The sequence below is a fragment of the Cryptomeria japonica genome, chromosome 2, assembly GCF_030272615.1.
Source record: "Cryptomeria japonica chromosome 2, Sugi_1.0, whole genome shotgun sequence".
NCBI lineage: Eukaryota > Viridiplantae > Streptophyta > Pinopsida > Cupressales > Cupressaceae > Cryptomeria > Cryptomeria japonica.
In genome coordinates this window covers 325,033,371-325,050,279 of record NC_081406.1, presented here as the reverse complement: position 1 = coordinate 325,050,279, position 16,909 = coordinate 325,033,371, and positions in this window count along the sequence as shown.

Sequence of the window (16,909 nt, the reverse complement as noted above, 5' to 3'; positions counted from 1 at the left end):
GTTGAACTGATCTTTACAATGCAATCAAAATTCACATGATAGAGTCTTTTATGGCATAACTAATTTTCATCAATCTGAGCAATCAAACATGTCTTATCACTAGTATTCAAATAAAAGATATTACCTTTAGTCTGATTACCGGTTGCAATCTCCAATCTAGTTCTGTTCATGATTTTTCATTTTTCATTCTTGAATTGAAGTTGAAATCCTTTTTCTACTAACTGACCAACACTCAAAAGATTATGCTTTAAACCCTCAACATAATAAACATTTTCAGTATTGTTCTTACCATCCAAAGATATAGTGCCTCTTCCTTTTATTAAACAAGCTTTGTCATCTCCAAATCTAACTAGACCTCTATGACATTTCTGAAATGATAAGAATTTGCTTTTATCACCAGTCATATGATGTGAGCAACCACTATCAATGATCCATTCATCCTTTTCTTCAAATTTTGCTGCTAATGCCTGCTCTACCGATTTGACAATAGGTGCCGGTTGATCTTCTTTTATTGCAACAAATTCCCATCCACTATCTGCTGGATCTTCATCAGAGTCATCTATAACACCTTCATCTGTATACTAACATGACTTATCTCTGTTTTTCTTAAATCTGTATCTCTGGTATTCAGGGTTAAGTTTATATGTTCATTTTGCCTCCTCTCTTAGTCTTGAATGTCTATCGGGACACCTAGACACCATATGACCAACTTTATTGCAGTTAAAACATTTGAAAGGTGTTTTACCTTCATACTTACTTCCAACTGGACCTTTAGGCATCTTCCTTGCAAATAGTGCTTCAAGTTCTTCAAGCTATTCATTTTCTCTTTTGATATCTTCAAGTTCTTTTGCATAAAGTGCTTTCCAATCAGATTTGTCAGATGATGATGATGATGATGATGATGATGCTTTGAAGGCTATATCAGTCTTGACTGTAGCAACATGACCAAATTCTTCAAGCTCAAATGCTAAAAGTTTTCCAACCAAAGTATCTCTAGATACTGATGTATTAGGCATTGTTATCAACTCATTAATAGCTGTCACTTTCATTTTGTAAGTCGATGGCAAAGCTCTTAAAATTTTAGAAACAATTTCATCTTCACTTAAAGATCCTCCACAACATTGTATTCCTAAAATAATTTCATTAACTCTTTCCATAAATGCATAAATTCTTTCATCCTCTTCCATTTTTAATTTTTCATACCTGACCTGGTAACATTCCAATTTTGCAATTTCGACAGTGGAATCTCCTTCATTCAATGTTTCCAGTTTATCCCAAATAGCTTTTGCAGTAGATCTGTCTGATAATCCCATGATTTGCTGATCTGATAATGTGCTTAGAAGTGCTTCTCTTGCTTTGCAATCATTCTCCAAGTCTTTAGCCAAGGTCAGTCGATTAGGGTTGTTTAGAGTAGGAGCAACATACACATTCTTTGTAACATCCCATATATCTCTTCCAATGCAGTTCAAATGTGTTTCCATTCCAATCTTCCATATACCATAGTTAGTTACATCAAGTTTGGGATTGTCCTTCCTAAAGATATTTGCTGCCATAGGATCTCCTCAAGCTGTTAGGCTTCTGCAAAAAGAGGACTAGGCTCTGATACCAATTGTTAGGAACCAGGAAGGACAACTAAGAGGGGGGGGGGTGAATCAGTTGTTAATAAATTATAACTGAAAACAAATTACTTCAACTTAAAGCAAAAATACATCCACAACACATGACACAAATATTTTGACGTGGAAACCCTGTAAGGGGAAAAACCATGGTGGGAAACCTTACCCACAATCAGATGATACTACTGCAGATAGTAAGTGAATACAATAATGGGGTCTGCACATGCAGAAAGGCCAACCACCTAGAGCTCATTGCTCAATCACAAAATAGGAGTTACACTAACTACAACTGGATGGTTAAATCCAATAACAATGTATTGCTTCAGTATAGCATCTACAATTCTGGATTCAGTACTAGTTTAGGCTCTGATCATGAGTACCAAACACCTTCATAACCTTTCCTTTAACCTTCAGATAATATCTGCATGATTCGCACAAGGATTTGCTTATTTTTGCTCTTCACAATGATCTTCAATATTTGCACACACTCACATACACTCATACATCTTACAATTATTTATACAAAACCTAAGACCTCATGATTAGGTCGGCTCCCTAAAGATAAAATTTACAAAATAATTCTTGATGCAATACAATATGTTGGCCTCAATACATTTACATATTATCCAATCAATAAACTATTTCCAAAACGTGTTGTGCTGATCTGGAACATGATATCTTGTACCAGTCCATAACCTAGACCCATCTGCCGGTTAAGGCAAATATGTGAACCCGATTAGTCCAATAAGCAAAACACCAAATGCAAACATCCAATCCATATCTTCAACATAACCAAATGATAACAAGTCATCATCAACTTCCTGAGCTTTCGGTGAAACATATACTGATGACTTTGTATAAGCCAATATCCACGCCCAGACCACAATGTGCCGGTTCAACAACAAACCAATATAACCAGAGTACCAAATTAGAAATGTAGACCTCCAGAAAGATAAGTGTTGACATCAATGACAAAACCAATGCAACACATGACGAAGTCATCCATAATACCAACACTAACCTATAAGGGTTATAGTCTAGGACCTTTGATTCTAATTTCAAGAAGACTTTGAAGATATGATGTCCCCTAACTTTGAAATATCAAAAAACTTTGGGACATGAGCTCCTGTCCTTGGCCTATATGATGACCTAGGCAATAAGGCAATGAGATCATCATGAAGGTTCTTTTCCTTTTTCTGCCTTTTTGCCTTTGGTTCCCCTGTCTGTGAAATTCTAGAAGTGGACATCTTGTAGATTTTATGAGCACCCCTCTCAAATTTCGAGGATATCTTAGCCTTGGGTTATTCTTACTAATTACCCTACTTTCTTTTCAAAACAATTTCAAATTGACAATGAAAAATGCGAGAAACAAACTTATTGGCCCTTGATAGATTGGTTGAAAACACTAGAGATGCTCACAATCCTTTGCAGGAACCCTAACCTCACCCTTTCTTCGCTTCAAAATTTGTTGTAGACTTTGAAATGGAATAAAAAACATGAACAATTGCAATTTTAGTGAGCTTTGATGGTGCAAACGGGCATGAGCGCAACTTTAAATCTCATCCATTGATAAAAAATGATCTACGGTCATTGGTGAAATTTGAATCTCCTTTCTCGAGGGAAATTTTTTTATTTAAATTGGTCAATGGTCACCCAAAGTTCTATTGGAATTAGATTATCATTGATATCAACAATTGAGTAGATGCATTGGATAAAGATGAAGGATGGTCAATGTCCTAGATGACAGTCAGATGGATAATAATGGTGTTGTCCCAGGTTGGCAAATTTGAGCAGATTTGATTATATCTGTGCAAGTTGAATGTGAGCATGGTAAAGACAAACATGCCATAGAATGGTAAAGCATTGGGAAAATAGTGAAGTCTCAAAGAACTGTAGTTGCAGTCATGCATAATACACTATGCTAGTAGCACACGATTACAAGTATATCATAACACACTATGTTATTACTCACGTCATGTTAGTCGCATACGTTACTAGTATAGCATAACACATCGTGTCTATCACAAACTGATCCAACAGTGGCTGTTCATCCATGAGGAGAATATTTGTCAAAAAGGATACCATGGTGAAATGATAGTCATTGATCATCTGTCTCTGCACATTTGCAAGGGGTAATCTCATCACTGACAAATTAAATGGTGGGAACTAATTTGTGGGGAGAATTTCTATCAGAGAGAAGGAGATCACGATGCAATAGTAGCCATTGACTAGGAGGGTGGACCCCACTTTGGAAAACTAGCGATAGGTGAGCAGTGATAAAGATCTAGGTGGAACCCACTTTGGCCATGTCACCTGCAGGTGTGCGGTGAGAAATTAAAGCACTCCATAGCTCCGTAGGTCAGCACTTGTTGACCACCAAATCAATTGCGGAAGTATGGTGAGGAAGATGGTAGCTTCCACAACTCTGTAGTCAACAATCAAAGGACTGCTAAGACACTTGCGAAACTGCGGTTCACATAATGAGTTGTGTTAGTACGATTGCTAGAAACGTAAGGAGATGCACATAACATGCAAAGTTTTTCAAGATTATGATGGTGTTGACAAATATATTGCTCACGATGCCAACATTGACCAAGTCTTTTTGGTCATATCTAGCAGATCGATGGTCTAGATTCAAAGATATTGAAGAACTTGTTTTGGCATGCTAAGAAAGTATTTTGGGAACTTGTGCAAAACGACTTAGATTGCTAATAATTGAATGCAATTTTTTAGTTACAAAATGGGGTGGATTCTCTATGATAAGATGATAAGATCAAAGTGCAAACTGACTAAATGGACAATTCTAATGCAACATAGAAAGTTGTATAAATCATGTTGTATGATAATGATGCAAAACTATTTTGGTTTGATCTATGATGACCTATGTTCTGGCCTACCTTATGGAGGTGAATGTAGAATATATGTATGTCGACAAAGGTTAGTGCAAATTTTTGTTGATGAATGCTGGAGTGAGAAGAAGAGAGAGTTGTAAAGCTAAAAGAGAGTGAACCAATTTTTTGAAGAAGTAGAGCAAAACTACTAAAGGTTCATAAATTTTCATTATATTACTTCAAATTGTAGTCTTGCAGGTTAGTGTAGGGGATTGGTGTTTCCTGAAGGTTGGTGCTTTCAAATTTAGTGATTGTAAAAGGATTGATGTCCATAAAATTTGGGGGATTGGTGTCTCTTGAAGGTTGGTTCCTTCAAACTCATTGTAATCATCTGAAACATTTGTGAGGCTAGATTTGGATAGTATCTCCAAGCAACATTTTTCTCACCGTGGTTTTTCTCATTCTGGGTTTTCCACGTATATTTTGATTTTGTGTGATGTGTTATTGATATTTTCATTTTTTTGTAGTATATGTTTAATTTCTTGTGAAGTTTGAAAATTCATTTTCGTATATACTGATTCAACCTCCCTTCTTCGTGTATTTGTGTGTTCAACAATTGGTATCAGAGCCTAGTTCCTTGGTACAAGCTTAACCACTCAAGGTAGATCTTGGTCTTGAACACATGGAAAGCAATGAAGGAGCTTCATCTAACAAGGAACCACAATTCAATGGTACAAACCATGCTTTTTGGAAGATAAGGATTAAATCCTTCATTTCCTCCCTTGGATTTGATATTTGGCAGTCAATTGTGACTAGGTATACACCTGCTACCAATTCTCCATCCACTCCTAATGAGAACAAGGAATATGAGAACAATGCAAAAGAAAATAATTCCATATTGTGTGGACTATCAAATTCAAAATTTGTCAAGGTAATGCACTGCAAAATTGTAAAGGAGATTTGGGACAAACTTCACAGTATCTATGAAGGTGATGACACAGTCAAGTAGGCAAAATTGTAGACTCATAGAGCTTAGTTTGAGGGATTGAAGATGAAAGAAGAAGAACAAATTGCAGAGTATTTTCTCAGAGTGGATGAAGTTGTCAATGCCATCAGAGTACTTAGTGAATAGATTAAGGATGTTGTGATCGTGAAGAACGTGTTAAAATCTACACCCTCAAGGTATGACTCAAAAATCTCTTCTATTGAAGAAGCTAAGAATCTGGATAGCTTTACTATGGATGAATTGTTTGGATCTCTTTCTGGATATAAAATGAGAATAGGAAAACATGATACATTAAAGAGAGAAGCTTCATTTAAGGCGACTGAGATAGAAGATTTAGAGTTTGATCAAGAAGAGGCCAACTTTGTAAGAAGATTAAGAAGAGGAACAGGTAAGTACAAAAAAAAATTACCCTTCAAATGTTTTGAGTGTGGTAAAGTAGGACATTATGCATCTCAATGTAGAATAAAAAATGGAAGTGAAAATCAATCAAAATTTCATCAATATAAGAAAGAAAAGAACAAGAAGAGTCTATATTCCAAAGAAGATAGTGGTACCTTTGATGCTAAAAGTAAGATAGAAGATGTTACTGAACCTGGAAATGAAGAGATTCTATTTATGGCAATTGCTGAGATTGAGTCTAAAACTAATGATGATGAAGAAGAAGAAGAAGTTGTGGTTGATTTGGGAGGAGAACTCATTTTTGCCTTAAATGAACTAGACCTTGCAAGAAAAAAAAATTAGAAATACAAAAAGAAGATTGAGGAATATGAATCACTAATTATCAATCTCAATGTTAAAATTGAAGAAGCAAAGAAGATAGAGGATACTTTGACATAAAGTATAAGGGAAAAGAAAAATAATGTGAGGTAATTGAAGCTAGGACATTATGTCTAAAGAAATATGACAAAATCACCGAAGCCTTGGATAACATGATAAGTAAACAATGAAAATTTGATACCTTGACTGGACTAGGTTGTGAGAAAGGACAATGTTCTAATAGCACTGTGACAAATAAGAAGAAATACAAAGACAAACTCAATGATGTCTTTATAAAAGCTGAAGATCAAGGGAAAGATGATGAGAAGAACCAATCACTTACAAAAAAGGACATGCCAATTGATAAGAAAATTGAAAGAAAGGAGACTGGGGGATTCATTGATGTCAATAGTAAGAAGAGAAGATTCAGAAGATCACCTCCTATAAGGCAATAAGAAGCATTCAGGTTCAATCATTCTTTTCCTGGCTACTATTTTTCTTGTAATATGTTTGGTCATAAGGCAGTAGATTGTAGACTTGATATGAGAAGAAATACACTCATAAGTCAAAATCCATTTGTTCCTCTTGTTGATTTCACTACAATTTGCTATAAATGTAACAATACTGGTCATATAGAATTTTTTTGTAGAAGTGGTATTAAGTCTCTCAAACAAGAAATGAAAAATTAATACTCATGAAAAAGGAGAAAAGAAAACTAAATCTGATGTAGATCAAAAGACAAAAACTAAGAAGGAATGGAAGGTGAAGAAGGAAGAGCGGAATGTAGAAAAATCTCTTCTTGTTGAGGTTTCTTTTCATGCACAAGATGCGAATTATACATGGTACATTAACAATGGCTTTTCAAATTATATGATAGGTGATAAAAGTAATTTTCTCTCATTAAAAGAGAACTGCAAAGGAACAATAAGATTTTGTTCAAATGACACTTCTACCATAGTTGGAAAATATCAATCAGTTTTGATAATGGAAGGACAACAACGCAAAATGTCTTCTATGTTGAAGGGCTCAGGCACAATTTGCTCTGTATCAGTCAGATGTGTGATAATGTATACAATGTGAAATTTCATAAGAAAGGATGTGATGTCAATAAAAATGGAAGATTAATTGCTGATGCACACAGAACTGATGAAAATTTATACATACTAAACAATCTCAAGGAAAAGAATGGATGCAAATGTCTCATGAGTCAAAAGGATGAAAGCTGGCTATGGTATAAACAATTGGGACACATAAATTTTAAAAATCTTGTCAAAATCAATTCAAAGAAGGTTGTCAAAGGTATGCCTGCTATTACGAAGCCATCAAACATTGTATGTAGATATTGTCAAATTGGCAAGCAAACAAAAGTGACTTTCAAGACTATAGAGCACTCAACTACAAGACCACTTGAGTTGATACACACTAATTTATGTGGACCCATGAGAACAAAAGGTTAGAACGGTGAAAGATATTTCTTGTTGTTCATAGATGACTTCACTAGAATGACTTGGTGTGCCTCTTGAAAGAAAAATTAGAAGCATTTGAAAAAATTAGAATTTTTAGGACTATGGTTGAAAATGAGATGAATCTATGATTGAAACAGTTAAGGTCTGACAGAGGTGGAGAATTTACATCAGAAGAATTTGATGAATATTGTGAAAAACATGGTATAAAAAGAACGTTTTCTGCAGTAAGAACACCACAACAAAATGGTGTGGTTGAAAGGTAAAATAAATAGTGCAAGAAATGGCAAGAACCATGTTGAATGAGTTAAAAATATTTGATAGATTTTGGAAGGATGTTGTTCATACATCTGTTCACATTCTAAACATAGCATAGTTGAGACCAAACAAGTGCAAAACTTCCTATGATTTATGGACATGAAGGACAACTTCAGTTAGTCATTTTAGAATTTTTGGAAGTAAGTGTTACATAAAACATGATGATGACAATCTTGACAAATTTGATGCTAGATCTAATGAGGGATACTTTGTTGGATATTTCCCAAGAATCAATGCTTATAGATGCTATAATATGAGGCTACATAGAATTGTGGAAAGCATACATGTAAGTTTGATGAGGATTTGCTTTGTACTTCAACGTCTAGTGATGATTCAGATGAACCTGAACCAATTCATACTGAACCAATTACTTAGGAACTAGCAAGGATAGCCACAAAGACACCTTCAAGAACTGTACAAAGAGACCATCTAGAAGAACAAATAATAGGTGATAAAAATGCAGGTGTGTAGAGAAGGAAAAAGACTGTATTGAGGATACAAGAAGTCCAACTTGAAGATGATACTCAACTGGAAAACCTTGTCCTAGTTTCCTTGGTTGAACCCAAGAAATTTGCAGAAGCAAGTCAACATAAAAATTGGGTTGATTCTATGCAAGAAGAACTAAATCAAATTGAGAATAATGAAACATAGGAGCTTGTCCCTAGACCTAAGGACAAGAACATAATTGGGACAAAATGGGTATTCAAAAATAAATTAAATGAAGAAGGAAAAGTTATCAGGAAAAAATATAGACTTGTATGCAAAGGTTATGCATAGGTTGAGGACATTGACTTTGAAGAAATATTTGCACTCGTGGCACATTTGGAAGCAATCATAATGTTTCTTGCATTCTTAGTCTATAATAATTTGAAAGTATATCAGATGGATGTAAAATCTACTTTCGTAAATAGAAATTTTGAAGAAGAAGTATACCATGAGCAACTAGAAGGTTGGAGATGAGAAAAAGATCAAAATTTTGTATGCAGACTGAAGAAAGATTTGTATGGACTGAAACAAGCTCCTAGAGCTTGTTATGCAATACTATATTCATACCTAAAACAACAAGGGTTTAGAAAAGGTGTTGCAGATAGTAACTTGTACATTAGAATTGAAGAAGATCACTAATTGATTGTGGTTGTGTATGTTGATGACACAATCTTTGGAGGAAGCAGTGATGAGATGTGTAAAGTGTTTGCTGAAGCTATGCAAAATGAATTTGAAATGTATATGCTTGGTGAATTGTCATTCTTTCTTGGTTTGTAGATTACTTAGACTGACAAAGGTATTTTTATTTGTCAAACCAAGTATGTGAAGGAAATGTTGAAAAAGTTTCAGATGGAAGATTGCAATCCAACTGACACACCCATGGTAATAGGGTGTAAACTAAGCAAAAATGATGAATCTTCGTTGATAGATCAGACAAGACATAGATCAATTATTGGAAGTTTGTCATGTCTAACAAATTCCAGGCCTAATATAATGCATGCTGTATGCATGGTTGCACGGTTTCAGGTTGCTCCAAAGGAAACTCATGTAAAAGTAGTCACAAGGATCTTCAAGTATCTACAACACACAAAATATTATTGTTTGTGGTATCCTAAAGGAAAATATTTTGATTTACATGCCTATATAGACGCTAATTGGGCAGGATTTGTTGATAATATAAAGAGCACTAGTGGTGGTACATTCTTTCTTGGAAGCACATTGGTTTCTCGACACAACAAGAAACAAGATTGTGTGTCTTTATTTATTGCAAAGGCAAAATATATAGTTGTTGCTTCATGTTGCACCCAACTACTATGGATGAAATAGACCTTGAAGGAAATCAAGGTAGAATATGAAAAACTAGTATTGATTCTTTGTGATAATACTAATGCTATTAACATATCAAATAACCATATCATTCACTCAAGAACAAAGCATATAGCAATTAAGTATCATTTCTTGAGGGATAAAGTAGCTAAAAAAGAAGTCAAGATGGAATATGTAAGTATTGGTGAGAAAGTGGCTGATATCTTTAGAAAACCTCTACCTAAGGACACTTCTGAATATCTGAGATTGAAGTTGGGTGTTGTCCCTCCCTCCTTCAACACTTAAATAGGTATAGAGGCCTACGGTTTAGTGGGAGCTCACAACTACAAATTATACATCCTTGAACCCATGTGTGCTCCAAGAGTGATAGAGCATAATGGTTATGATTCTTAGGGGGAGACTGTTGTTGAACCAGGTTAGCAAAATAAGAACAGGTGTTGCAAATGTGTAGGTGCATGTTATCTACCATAGATATAGTGTAGTTATCATAGGGGACATGACATCTATTTTTTAGCTAAGTGAACAATGTCAAATGGGGAGAAGATGTGTGTTTGACAGTTGGTTGCCCTGTCCTTTGCCATTGTTGTCAAAGGGGGAGAAGATAAGTGTATTTGACATCAATGCCAAAGGTGGAGATTGTTGGCATTAGATTGTCATTGATGTCAACAATTGAGCAGATTCACTGGATAAAGACAAAGGATGGTCAATGTCCCAGATGATGGTCAGATGGATAATAATGGTGTTGTCCTAGGTTGGCAAACATGAGCAGATTTGATTATATGTGTGCAAGTTGAATGTGAGCATGTTGAAGACAACATGTCATAGAGTGGTAAAGTATGGGAAAATAGTGAAGACTCAAAGAACTGCAGTTGCAAAACCATGCATAAAACACTATGTTAGTAGCACACAATTACAGGTATAGCATAACGCACTATGTTATCACTCACATTGTATTAGTTGCATATATTACCAGTGTAGCATAACATATCGTGTCTATCACTACTTTTTCCAATGATGGCCGTTCATCTGTGGGGAGGATATTTGTTAGAAAGAAGGAAGCCACTGTGCAATGATAACCATTGATCATTGCTCTTTGCACATCTGCAAGGAGTAATCTCATCGCTAACAGATCTAACAATGGGCGTTCATCCATGGGGAGAATTTCTGTCAGAGAGAAGGAGGCCGTGGTGCAACGGTAGCCATTGATTAGGAGGGTGGACCCCACATTGGCAAACTAGAGATGGGCTGAGTAGTAAGAAAGATCTACATGTAGCCCACCTTAGCCATGTCACCTGCAAGTGTGTGGTGAGAAATTAAAGCTCTTTGCAGCTCCGTAGGTCAGCACTTGTTGATCGCCAAATCACTTGTGGAAGTGTGGTGAGGAAGATATCAGCTTTCACAACTCCGCACTCAATAATTGAAGGACCACCAAGACACTTGCAGAACCGTGGTGCACATAATGTGCTATTTTAGTACAACTGCTAGAAACGTAAGGAGATGCACATAACACGTAGAGTTTTTCAAAATTATGATGGTGTCAACAGAAATATTGTTCATGATGGCAACATTGACCAAGTCTTTTTAGTCATATCTAGCAGATGACAGTCTAGATTCAAAGATATTGAAGAGCTCATTTTGGCACGCTATCAGAGTATTCTGGAAACTTGCACAAATCAACTTAGATTGCAAACCATTGAATGCAATTTTTCAATTACAAAATTTGGTAGATTCTCTATGCTAAGATGATAAGATCAAAGTGCAACCGACTAAATGGATGATTCTAATGTAGCATAGAAAGTTGTATAAATCATGTTGTATGATAACGATGCAAACTATTTTGGTTTGATCTGTGATGAACTATGTTTTGGCCAACCTTATGGAGGTGAATATAGAATATATGTATGTCAAAATTTTTTAATGCATGTTGTTGCTGATGAATGTTGGATTGAGAAGAAGAGAGATTTGCAGAGCTCAAAGAGAGGGAACCAATATTATGAAGAAGAAGAGAATAACTACTGAAGGTTCATAATTTTTCATTGTATTACTTCAAGATTGTAGTCTTGCAGGTTAGTGTAGGGTATTGGTGTCTCCTGAAGGTTGGTTCCTTCAAATTCAGTGATTGTAAAAGGATTGGTGTCTCCTAAAGGTTGGTGCCTTCAAACTCATTGTAATCATCTGAAACATTTGTGAGGTTGGATTTGGACAGTAGCTCCAAGTAACATTTTTCTCATTGTGGTTTTCCCATTCTAGGTTTTCCATGTATATCTTGGTGTTGTGTGATGTGTTATTGATCTTTTCATTCTTTTTTAATATATGTTTAATTTCTTGTGAATTTTGAAAATTGTTTTTTTTATACACTTATTCAACCCCCCTTCTTAGTGTATTTGTGTGCTCAACAAGTTTTACTGAGCATACACATTCACTATCTATCTATTCATCACTGGTGCTTTTCTTCCTTTCTGGGATGCTTGTTGAAATCTCCTAGGTAAATGTACTGCATATTGATTTGACACATTGGACATCTTCATCTACAAATAAAGCATACTATCTCTAGTTACTCGGACCAAGACCAAAGAAACACTTTAGTGAGTTCCAAGCATATTATCCCTTGCGCTTATGGGGCATAACTTGGGACTTGGAAGGGGCTACAAAGTAGGTCATCAAGCACCTAAACTACAAATTCTTTGAACCTTTGCATTAGATAGCACTACTCAGAATTTGAAAAGATTCTTGAAAAGGTTTCACCGATCCTCGAGCCATCCTTTGAAATACCGCCGAGCTTCCACATCGGATGGCACTTAGAAACTTGACAAGACACACTAAAAACTTCAACACATGTTGAGGGCCGTTAAAACCAAGGCTAACTTAAGAACAACTTTAAAGGACATGTGTTTAAGCCATGTACCTAGGAAATCATGAGGAAGGGGCCCAATACTCAGGAACACATAAAAATCAAAATAGGAGGGACACAAATAGACTTAAGATCTTCCAAAAATAAAACTACTAGTTAGAAATAAAGCACTAAGACACTGTGCCGGTTTCGAATGACAAGAAACCCATGAGAAAGGAACTTAAGCAAAAGTTGATTGGAAGAACAAGTCACTAATAAAAAAGAACACCCACCAAAATTATTCAAGAAGGGACTCTAAAGGCAAGACAAGACAAAAACCCCAACCTTAGGAAGATTTAAACAGTCCTAAGAATGTCTCTAGTTGGGGTCGGCTGGTTGTAAACCAGTGCAAGGACTCTAAAATCTCTAGGGGGTAGAACCAAAGTGACAAAAAATATATATTTACAAGCAAAACACACACATATGTAAAACATATACACTAACCTAATGTGCATGGAGAAAATGGCATCAAGAGAAGAAGCTTTTTGGGATCCATCCAAGCACTGGAAACTCCATTGCTTCTCTGTTAACATTCTGTAGAAAGTATGAATCCTCACCATGCTTCTTTGTGATTATAAAAGGTCCAAGCCATAATGATTTGAACTTGCCATGTTTTCCTTTTTCTTGATACCCTGCATTCCATATTAGAAAAAGATCACCTTCCTAAAACTTCCTTTCTTTTGCTTTCTTGTCAAATAGATACTTTGCTTATTGTTGTATCTTCATATTTTTCTTTTGTGCTTCACTCATTTCATCTAGTTCAATGAGCTAGATTATTCTTTCCTCCATTGTTTCTAGAATATCATCCTCGTCTTCTTGAATGAACTTGTATAATGGAAGTAAGTTGTTTACAATTAGCCTAGCTTGAGAACCATAAACACATTTGAAAGGTGACTATCTTGTAGCCTTCTTGATGATTACTCTATCAACCTGTAACGCAAGCTTAAGTTTTTAATCCCAAGCTCTTTTGTTCTTCTCTAAAATCCTCTTTATGATTTTCATCAAGCCTTTGTTACTAGACTCAGCTTGTACATTTCCTCGGGGATGATATGGATAAGAATAATAAAACATTATGCCATAGGATTTACAAAACTCTTTGAAATCATCAGACCTGAAGCACATAACATTATTCATAACCAGTTTGACAAGGACACCAAACCTTGTTAGAATGTTATCAATCAAGAAGTTGATAACAACCTTACTTGTAGCCTATTTGGTTGGAACAACTTCTATCCATTTGGTAAAATAATTTGTTGCCACTAAGATCCATCTATGACAACTACTGAACTTATTGCTAATCTCTCCTATGATGTCGATTCTCCATTGACAAAAGGGTGCTTCAACTTGCATAGGCCTAAGGGGCAAGGCTCCAACATACTTAAGCTTTCCAAAGAACTTCTAACGTGGTTCACACTTTCTCACATAATTATGAGTATCTGCAAACAAAGTGGGCCAATAATATCCTACCCTAAGAGTTTTATGAGTAGTAGTCTTTGTTGTAATTTGTCCACCATAGACCCCCTCATGCATCTCCTTTGAAACCTTTTGAGCTTTCCATTCATCCAAGCAAAGCAATAGAAAACCATCTCTATTTTTCCAAAACATGTCCCCTCCTTTAAAAATATACTTTTGGGCTTGTATTTTCAATGTTCTCTTCTAATTTTTAGTCATGTCATCCAGACATTTCATATTTTTGAGGAAGTAGATAATATTTTTGTACCAAGGTTGTCTTTTAATACTATTCATCATATCATTTTTTGTGTATGCATTATTGATCTATGAAGCTTCCAAGTTCATTTTAGTCATTAAGCTTTCTAAACCTTGACCTCAAACCAACTTTGTAATTTGTATATCCAGATCAAATTCTTGTATCTTGTTAATCCACCTACATCTTCAACTAGTTACCTTAGACTAAACAAAGACATCTTTAACAATAACATTGGGAACATAAGTGATAATCTTTTCACCTACTAGATATAGTCTGAAAGCTTTCACTACCTTCACTAGAGCATAAGATTTCTTTTCCACTATGTCATAATTCAATTGAACATCCTGGAGAGATTCGCTAAAGAAATAAATCGGATGTTCAAATCCTTCATCATTTTTCTGAAGCATGACTACAACACCTATATGAAATTAAGCAAATGAGAAAATTTGAAAGGGCTTACTGAAATCAGAGGACTTCAATACATGAGCTTCTTTGATAGCCTATTTGGTACTTATAAAAGCATCAATTGCTTTAGCCATCCAATCGATCTTAGCTCCTTTCTTAAGCATTCTAAAAATAGGCTTTATCATCTAAGTAAATTTTGAAATGAATCTCTTGACAAAATTTATTTATCCAAAGAATGACTAAATGGTTTTCATAATTTTAGGAATTGGAAATTTGTCAATTGCTGCAGCTCTTTCAGGGTCAATCTTAACTCCTTTTGACACTATATGGCCTAGCAACTTCCCTTTTGTAACAAAAAAAAGACATTTCTTTGGATTGAGGGAAATTCCATATTTCAAGGCCTCTTCAAAAAAAATGTCTAAATGATTGCAATGATCTTTTTCCCTTTTGGAATATGCAGTCAAGTAATCCTATTAAACAACCATAATAACATTTATTAAATCCGCAAATGCAACATCCACAACACTCTGAAATGTTTCCCTAGCATTAGTAAGGTCAAATGGCATCCTTACATAAACAAATTTTTGCCATGGGGTAGTGAAAGTTGTCTTGTATTGCTTTGATTTATTGGCCTTGACTTGTTCATAACCTGAAAAACCATCCATCATTGACAACAACTCACAACCTGTCACTCTTTGCAATATAGCTTCCATGTTGGGCAGGGGATAATTGTCTTTCAATGAGGACACATTCAAATATCTAAAATCCACACAATCTTATATCCCCATTCTTCTTTCTCACTAGTATTTGGTTTGAGACCCAAGTTGAATGTCTAATTGGATTGATGATACCTCCATCTCCAAGTTTCATTAACTCCTCTTCCATCTTTGGAGCTAACATAGGGTTTATTGGTCTCTATTTTTGCCTAAATGGCTTTGCATCTAGTTTCAAGGGAACTTCATGCTGAAATAAATCCTCCCTATAAGCTTTTAGGTCATCGTATGACCATGCAAAAACATGTTTGTACTTTCTTAACAATTCAAACAACATTGTTTAGATCTTAGGACTAATCCTCTTTCCAATATATACCTTCTTAGGAGAGGCCTCAGTTCCCAGGTTTATTTCCTCTATATCATCTTTATTTATAAAAGAGGGTTTCATTGCATACCTATCATTACCATCAAAAAATCATTCTAATGCAACTAACCCCTTTGGAATTTTATTGGTTTTCAACTGAACCACCTCATTTCCAAAATAGTCTCTTTTCCATCTTCAACCTCAAAAAATGCATTGAAATCAATTTCCTGCATCTCATATTGATAAATACATTGTAAGAACTTAAGAAGATCATCATCATCTTAAAATACTATCCAACTGCGAATATTATTAGGGATTGAAGGTCTAATCTTTACCTCTACTTTTGAAATCCCTGCTAGAGTAATGTCATTTCTTTTCAAAGAAACATTAGCTAAAAAATATGCCATGATATTTTTTGACCTCTCCACCCATCCAATTAAAAATGCATCAAAAATTTCAATGGTATCCCACACTGCAAATCTATATTTCTTTAGCCTTTTATTTTTGGGAAAAAAACTTAGATTTATCTTGTGAAACAACTAATTCTGAGTCTTCGAATATAGGAATCATTTTTACACCATGTTTCATAGCTACATTATGACATAAAAACAATGCTTCATATTGTGTAGTGTTATTAGTGCATTGAAATGATAACATAAAATAATATTTGAATGTTTTTCCATTTGGTGCAATGAAAACTACACCAAGTCCAGACCCTTCTCTACTACAAGCACCATCAAAAAATAATTTTTATAACCCATTTTCATCATTAATGACTTCATAAATCACAGGGTTAGTATTTTGTAGTGTGGGTTCCATTTGTTCCACTCTAAAATTATCAACATCAATATCACAAAAACATATCAACTAATTAGGATCTACTTCCTCCACCATTTGTTTTGACCTCTTTTCTCTGTCAACTTTGACATCTTGTCCATTTATTGGAGTAGTAGCGTAAGACAAGTCCAACTATATATTTCCACCCATAGCTGTAGTGCATTGCCTTGATAGAAACATACCATAGTGT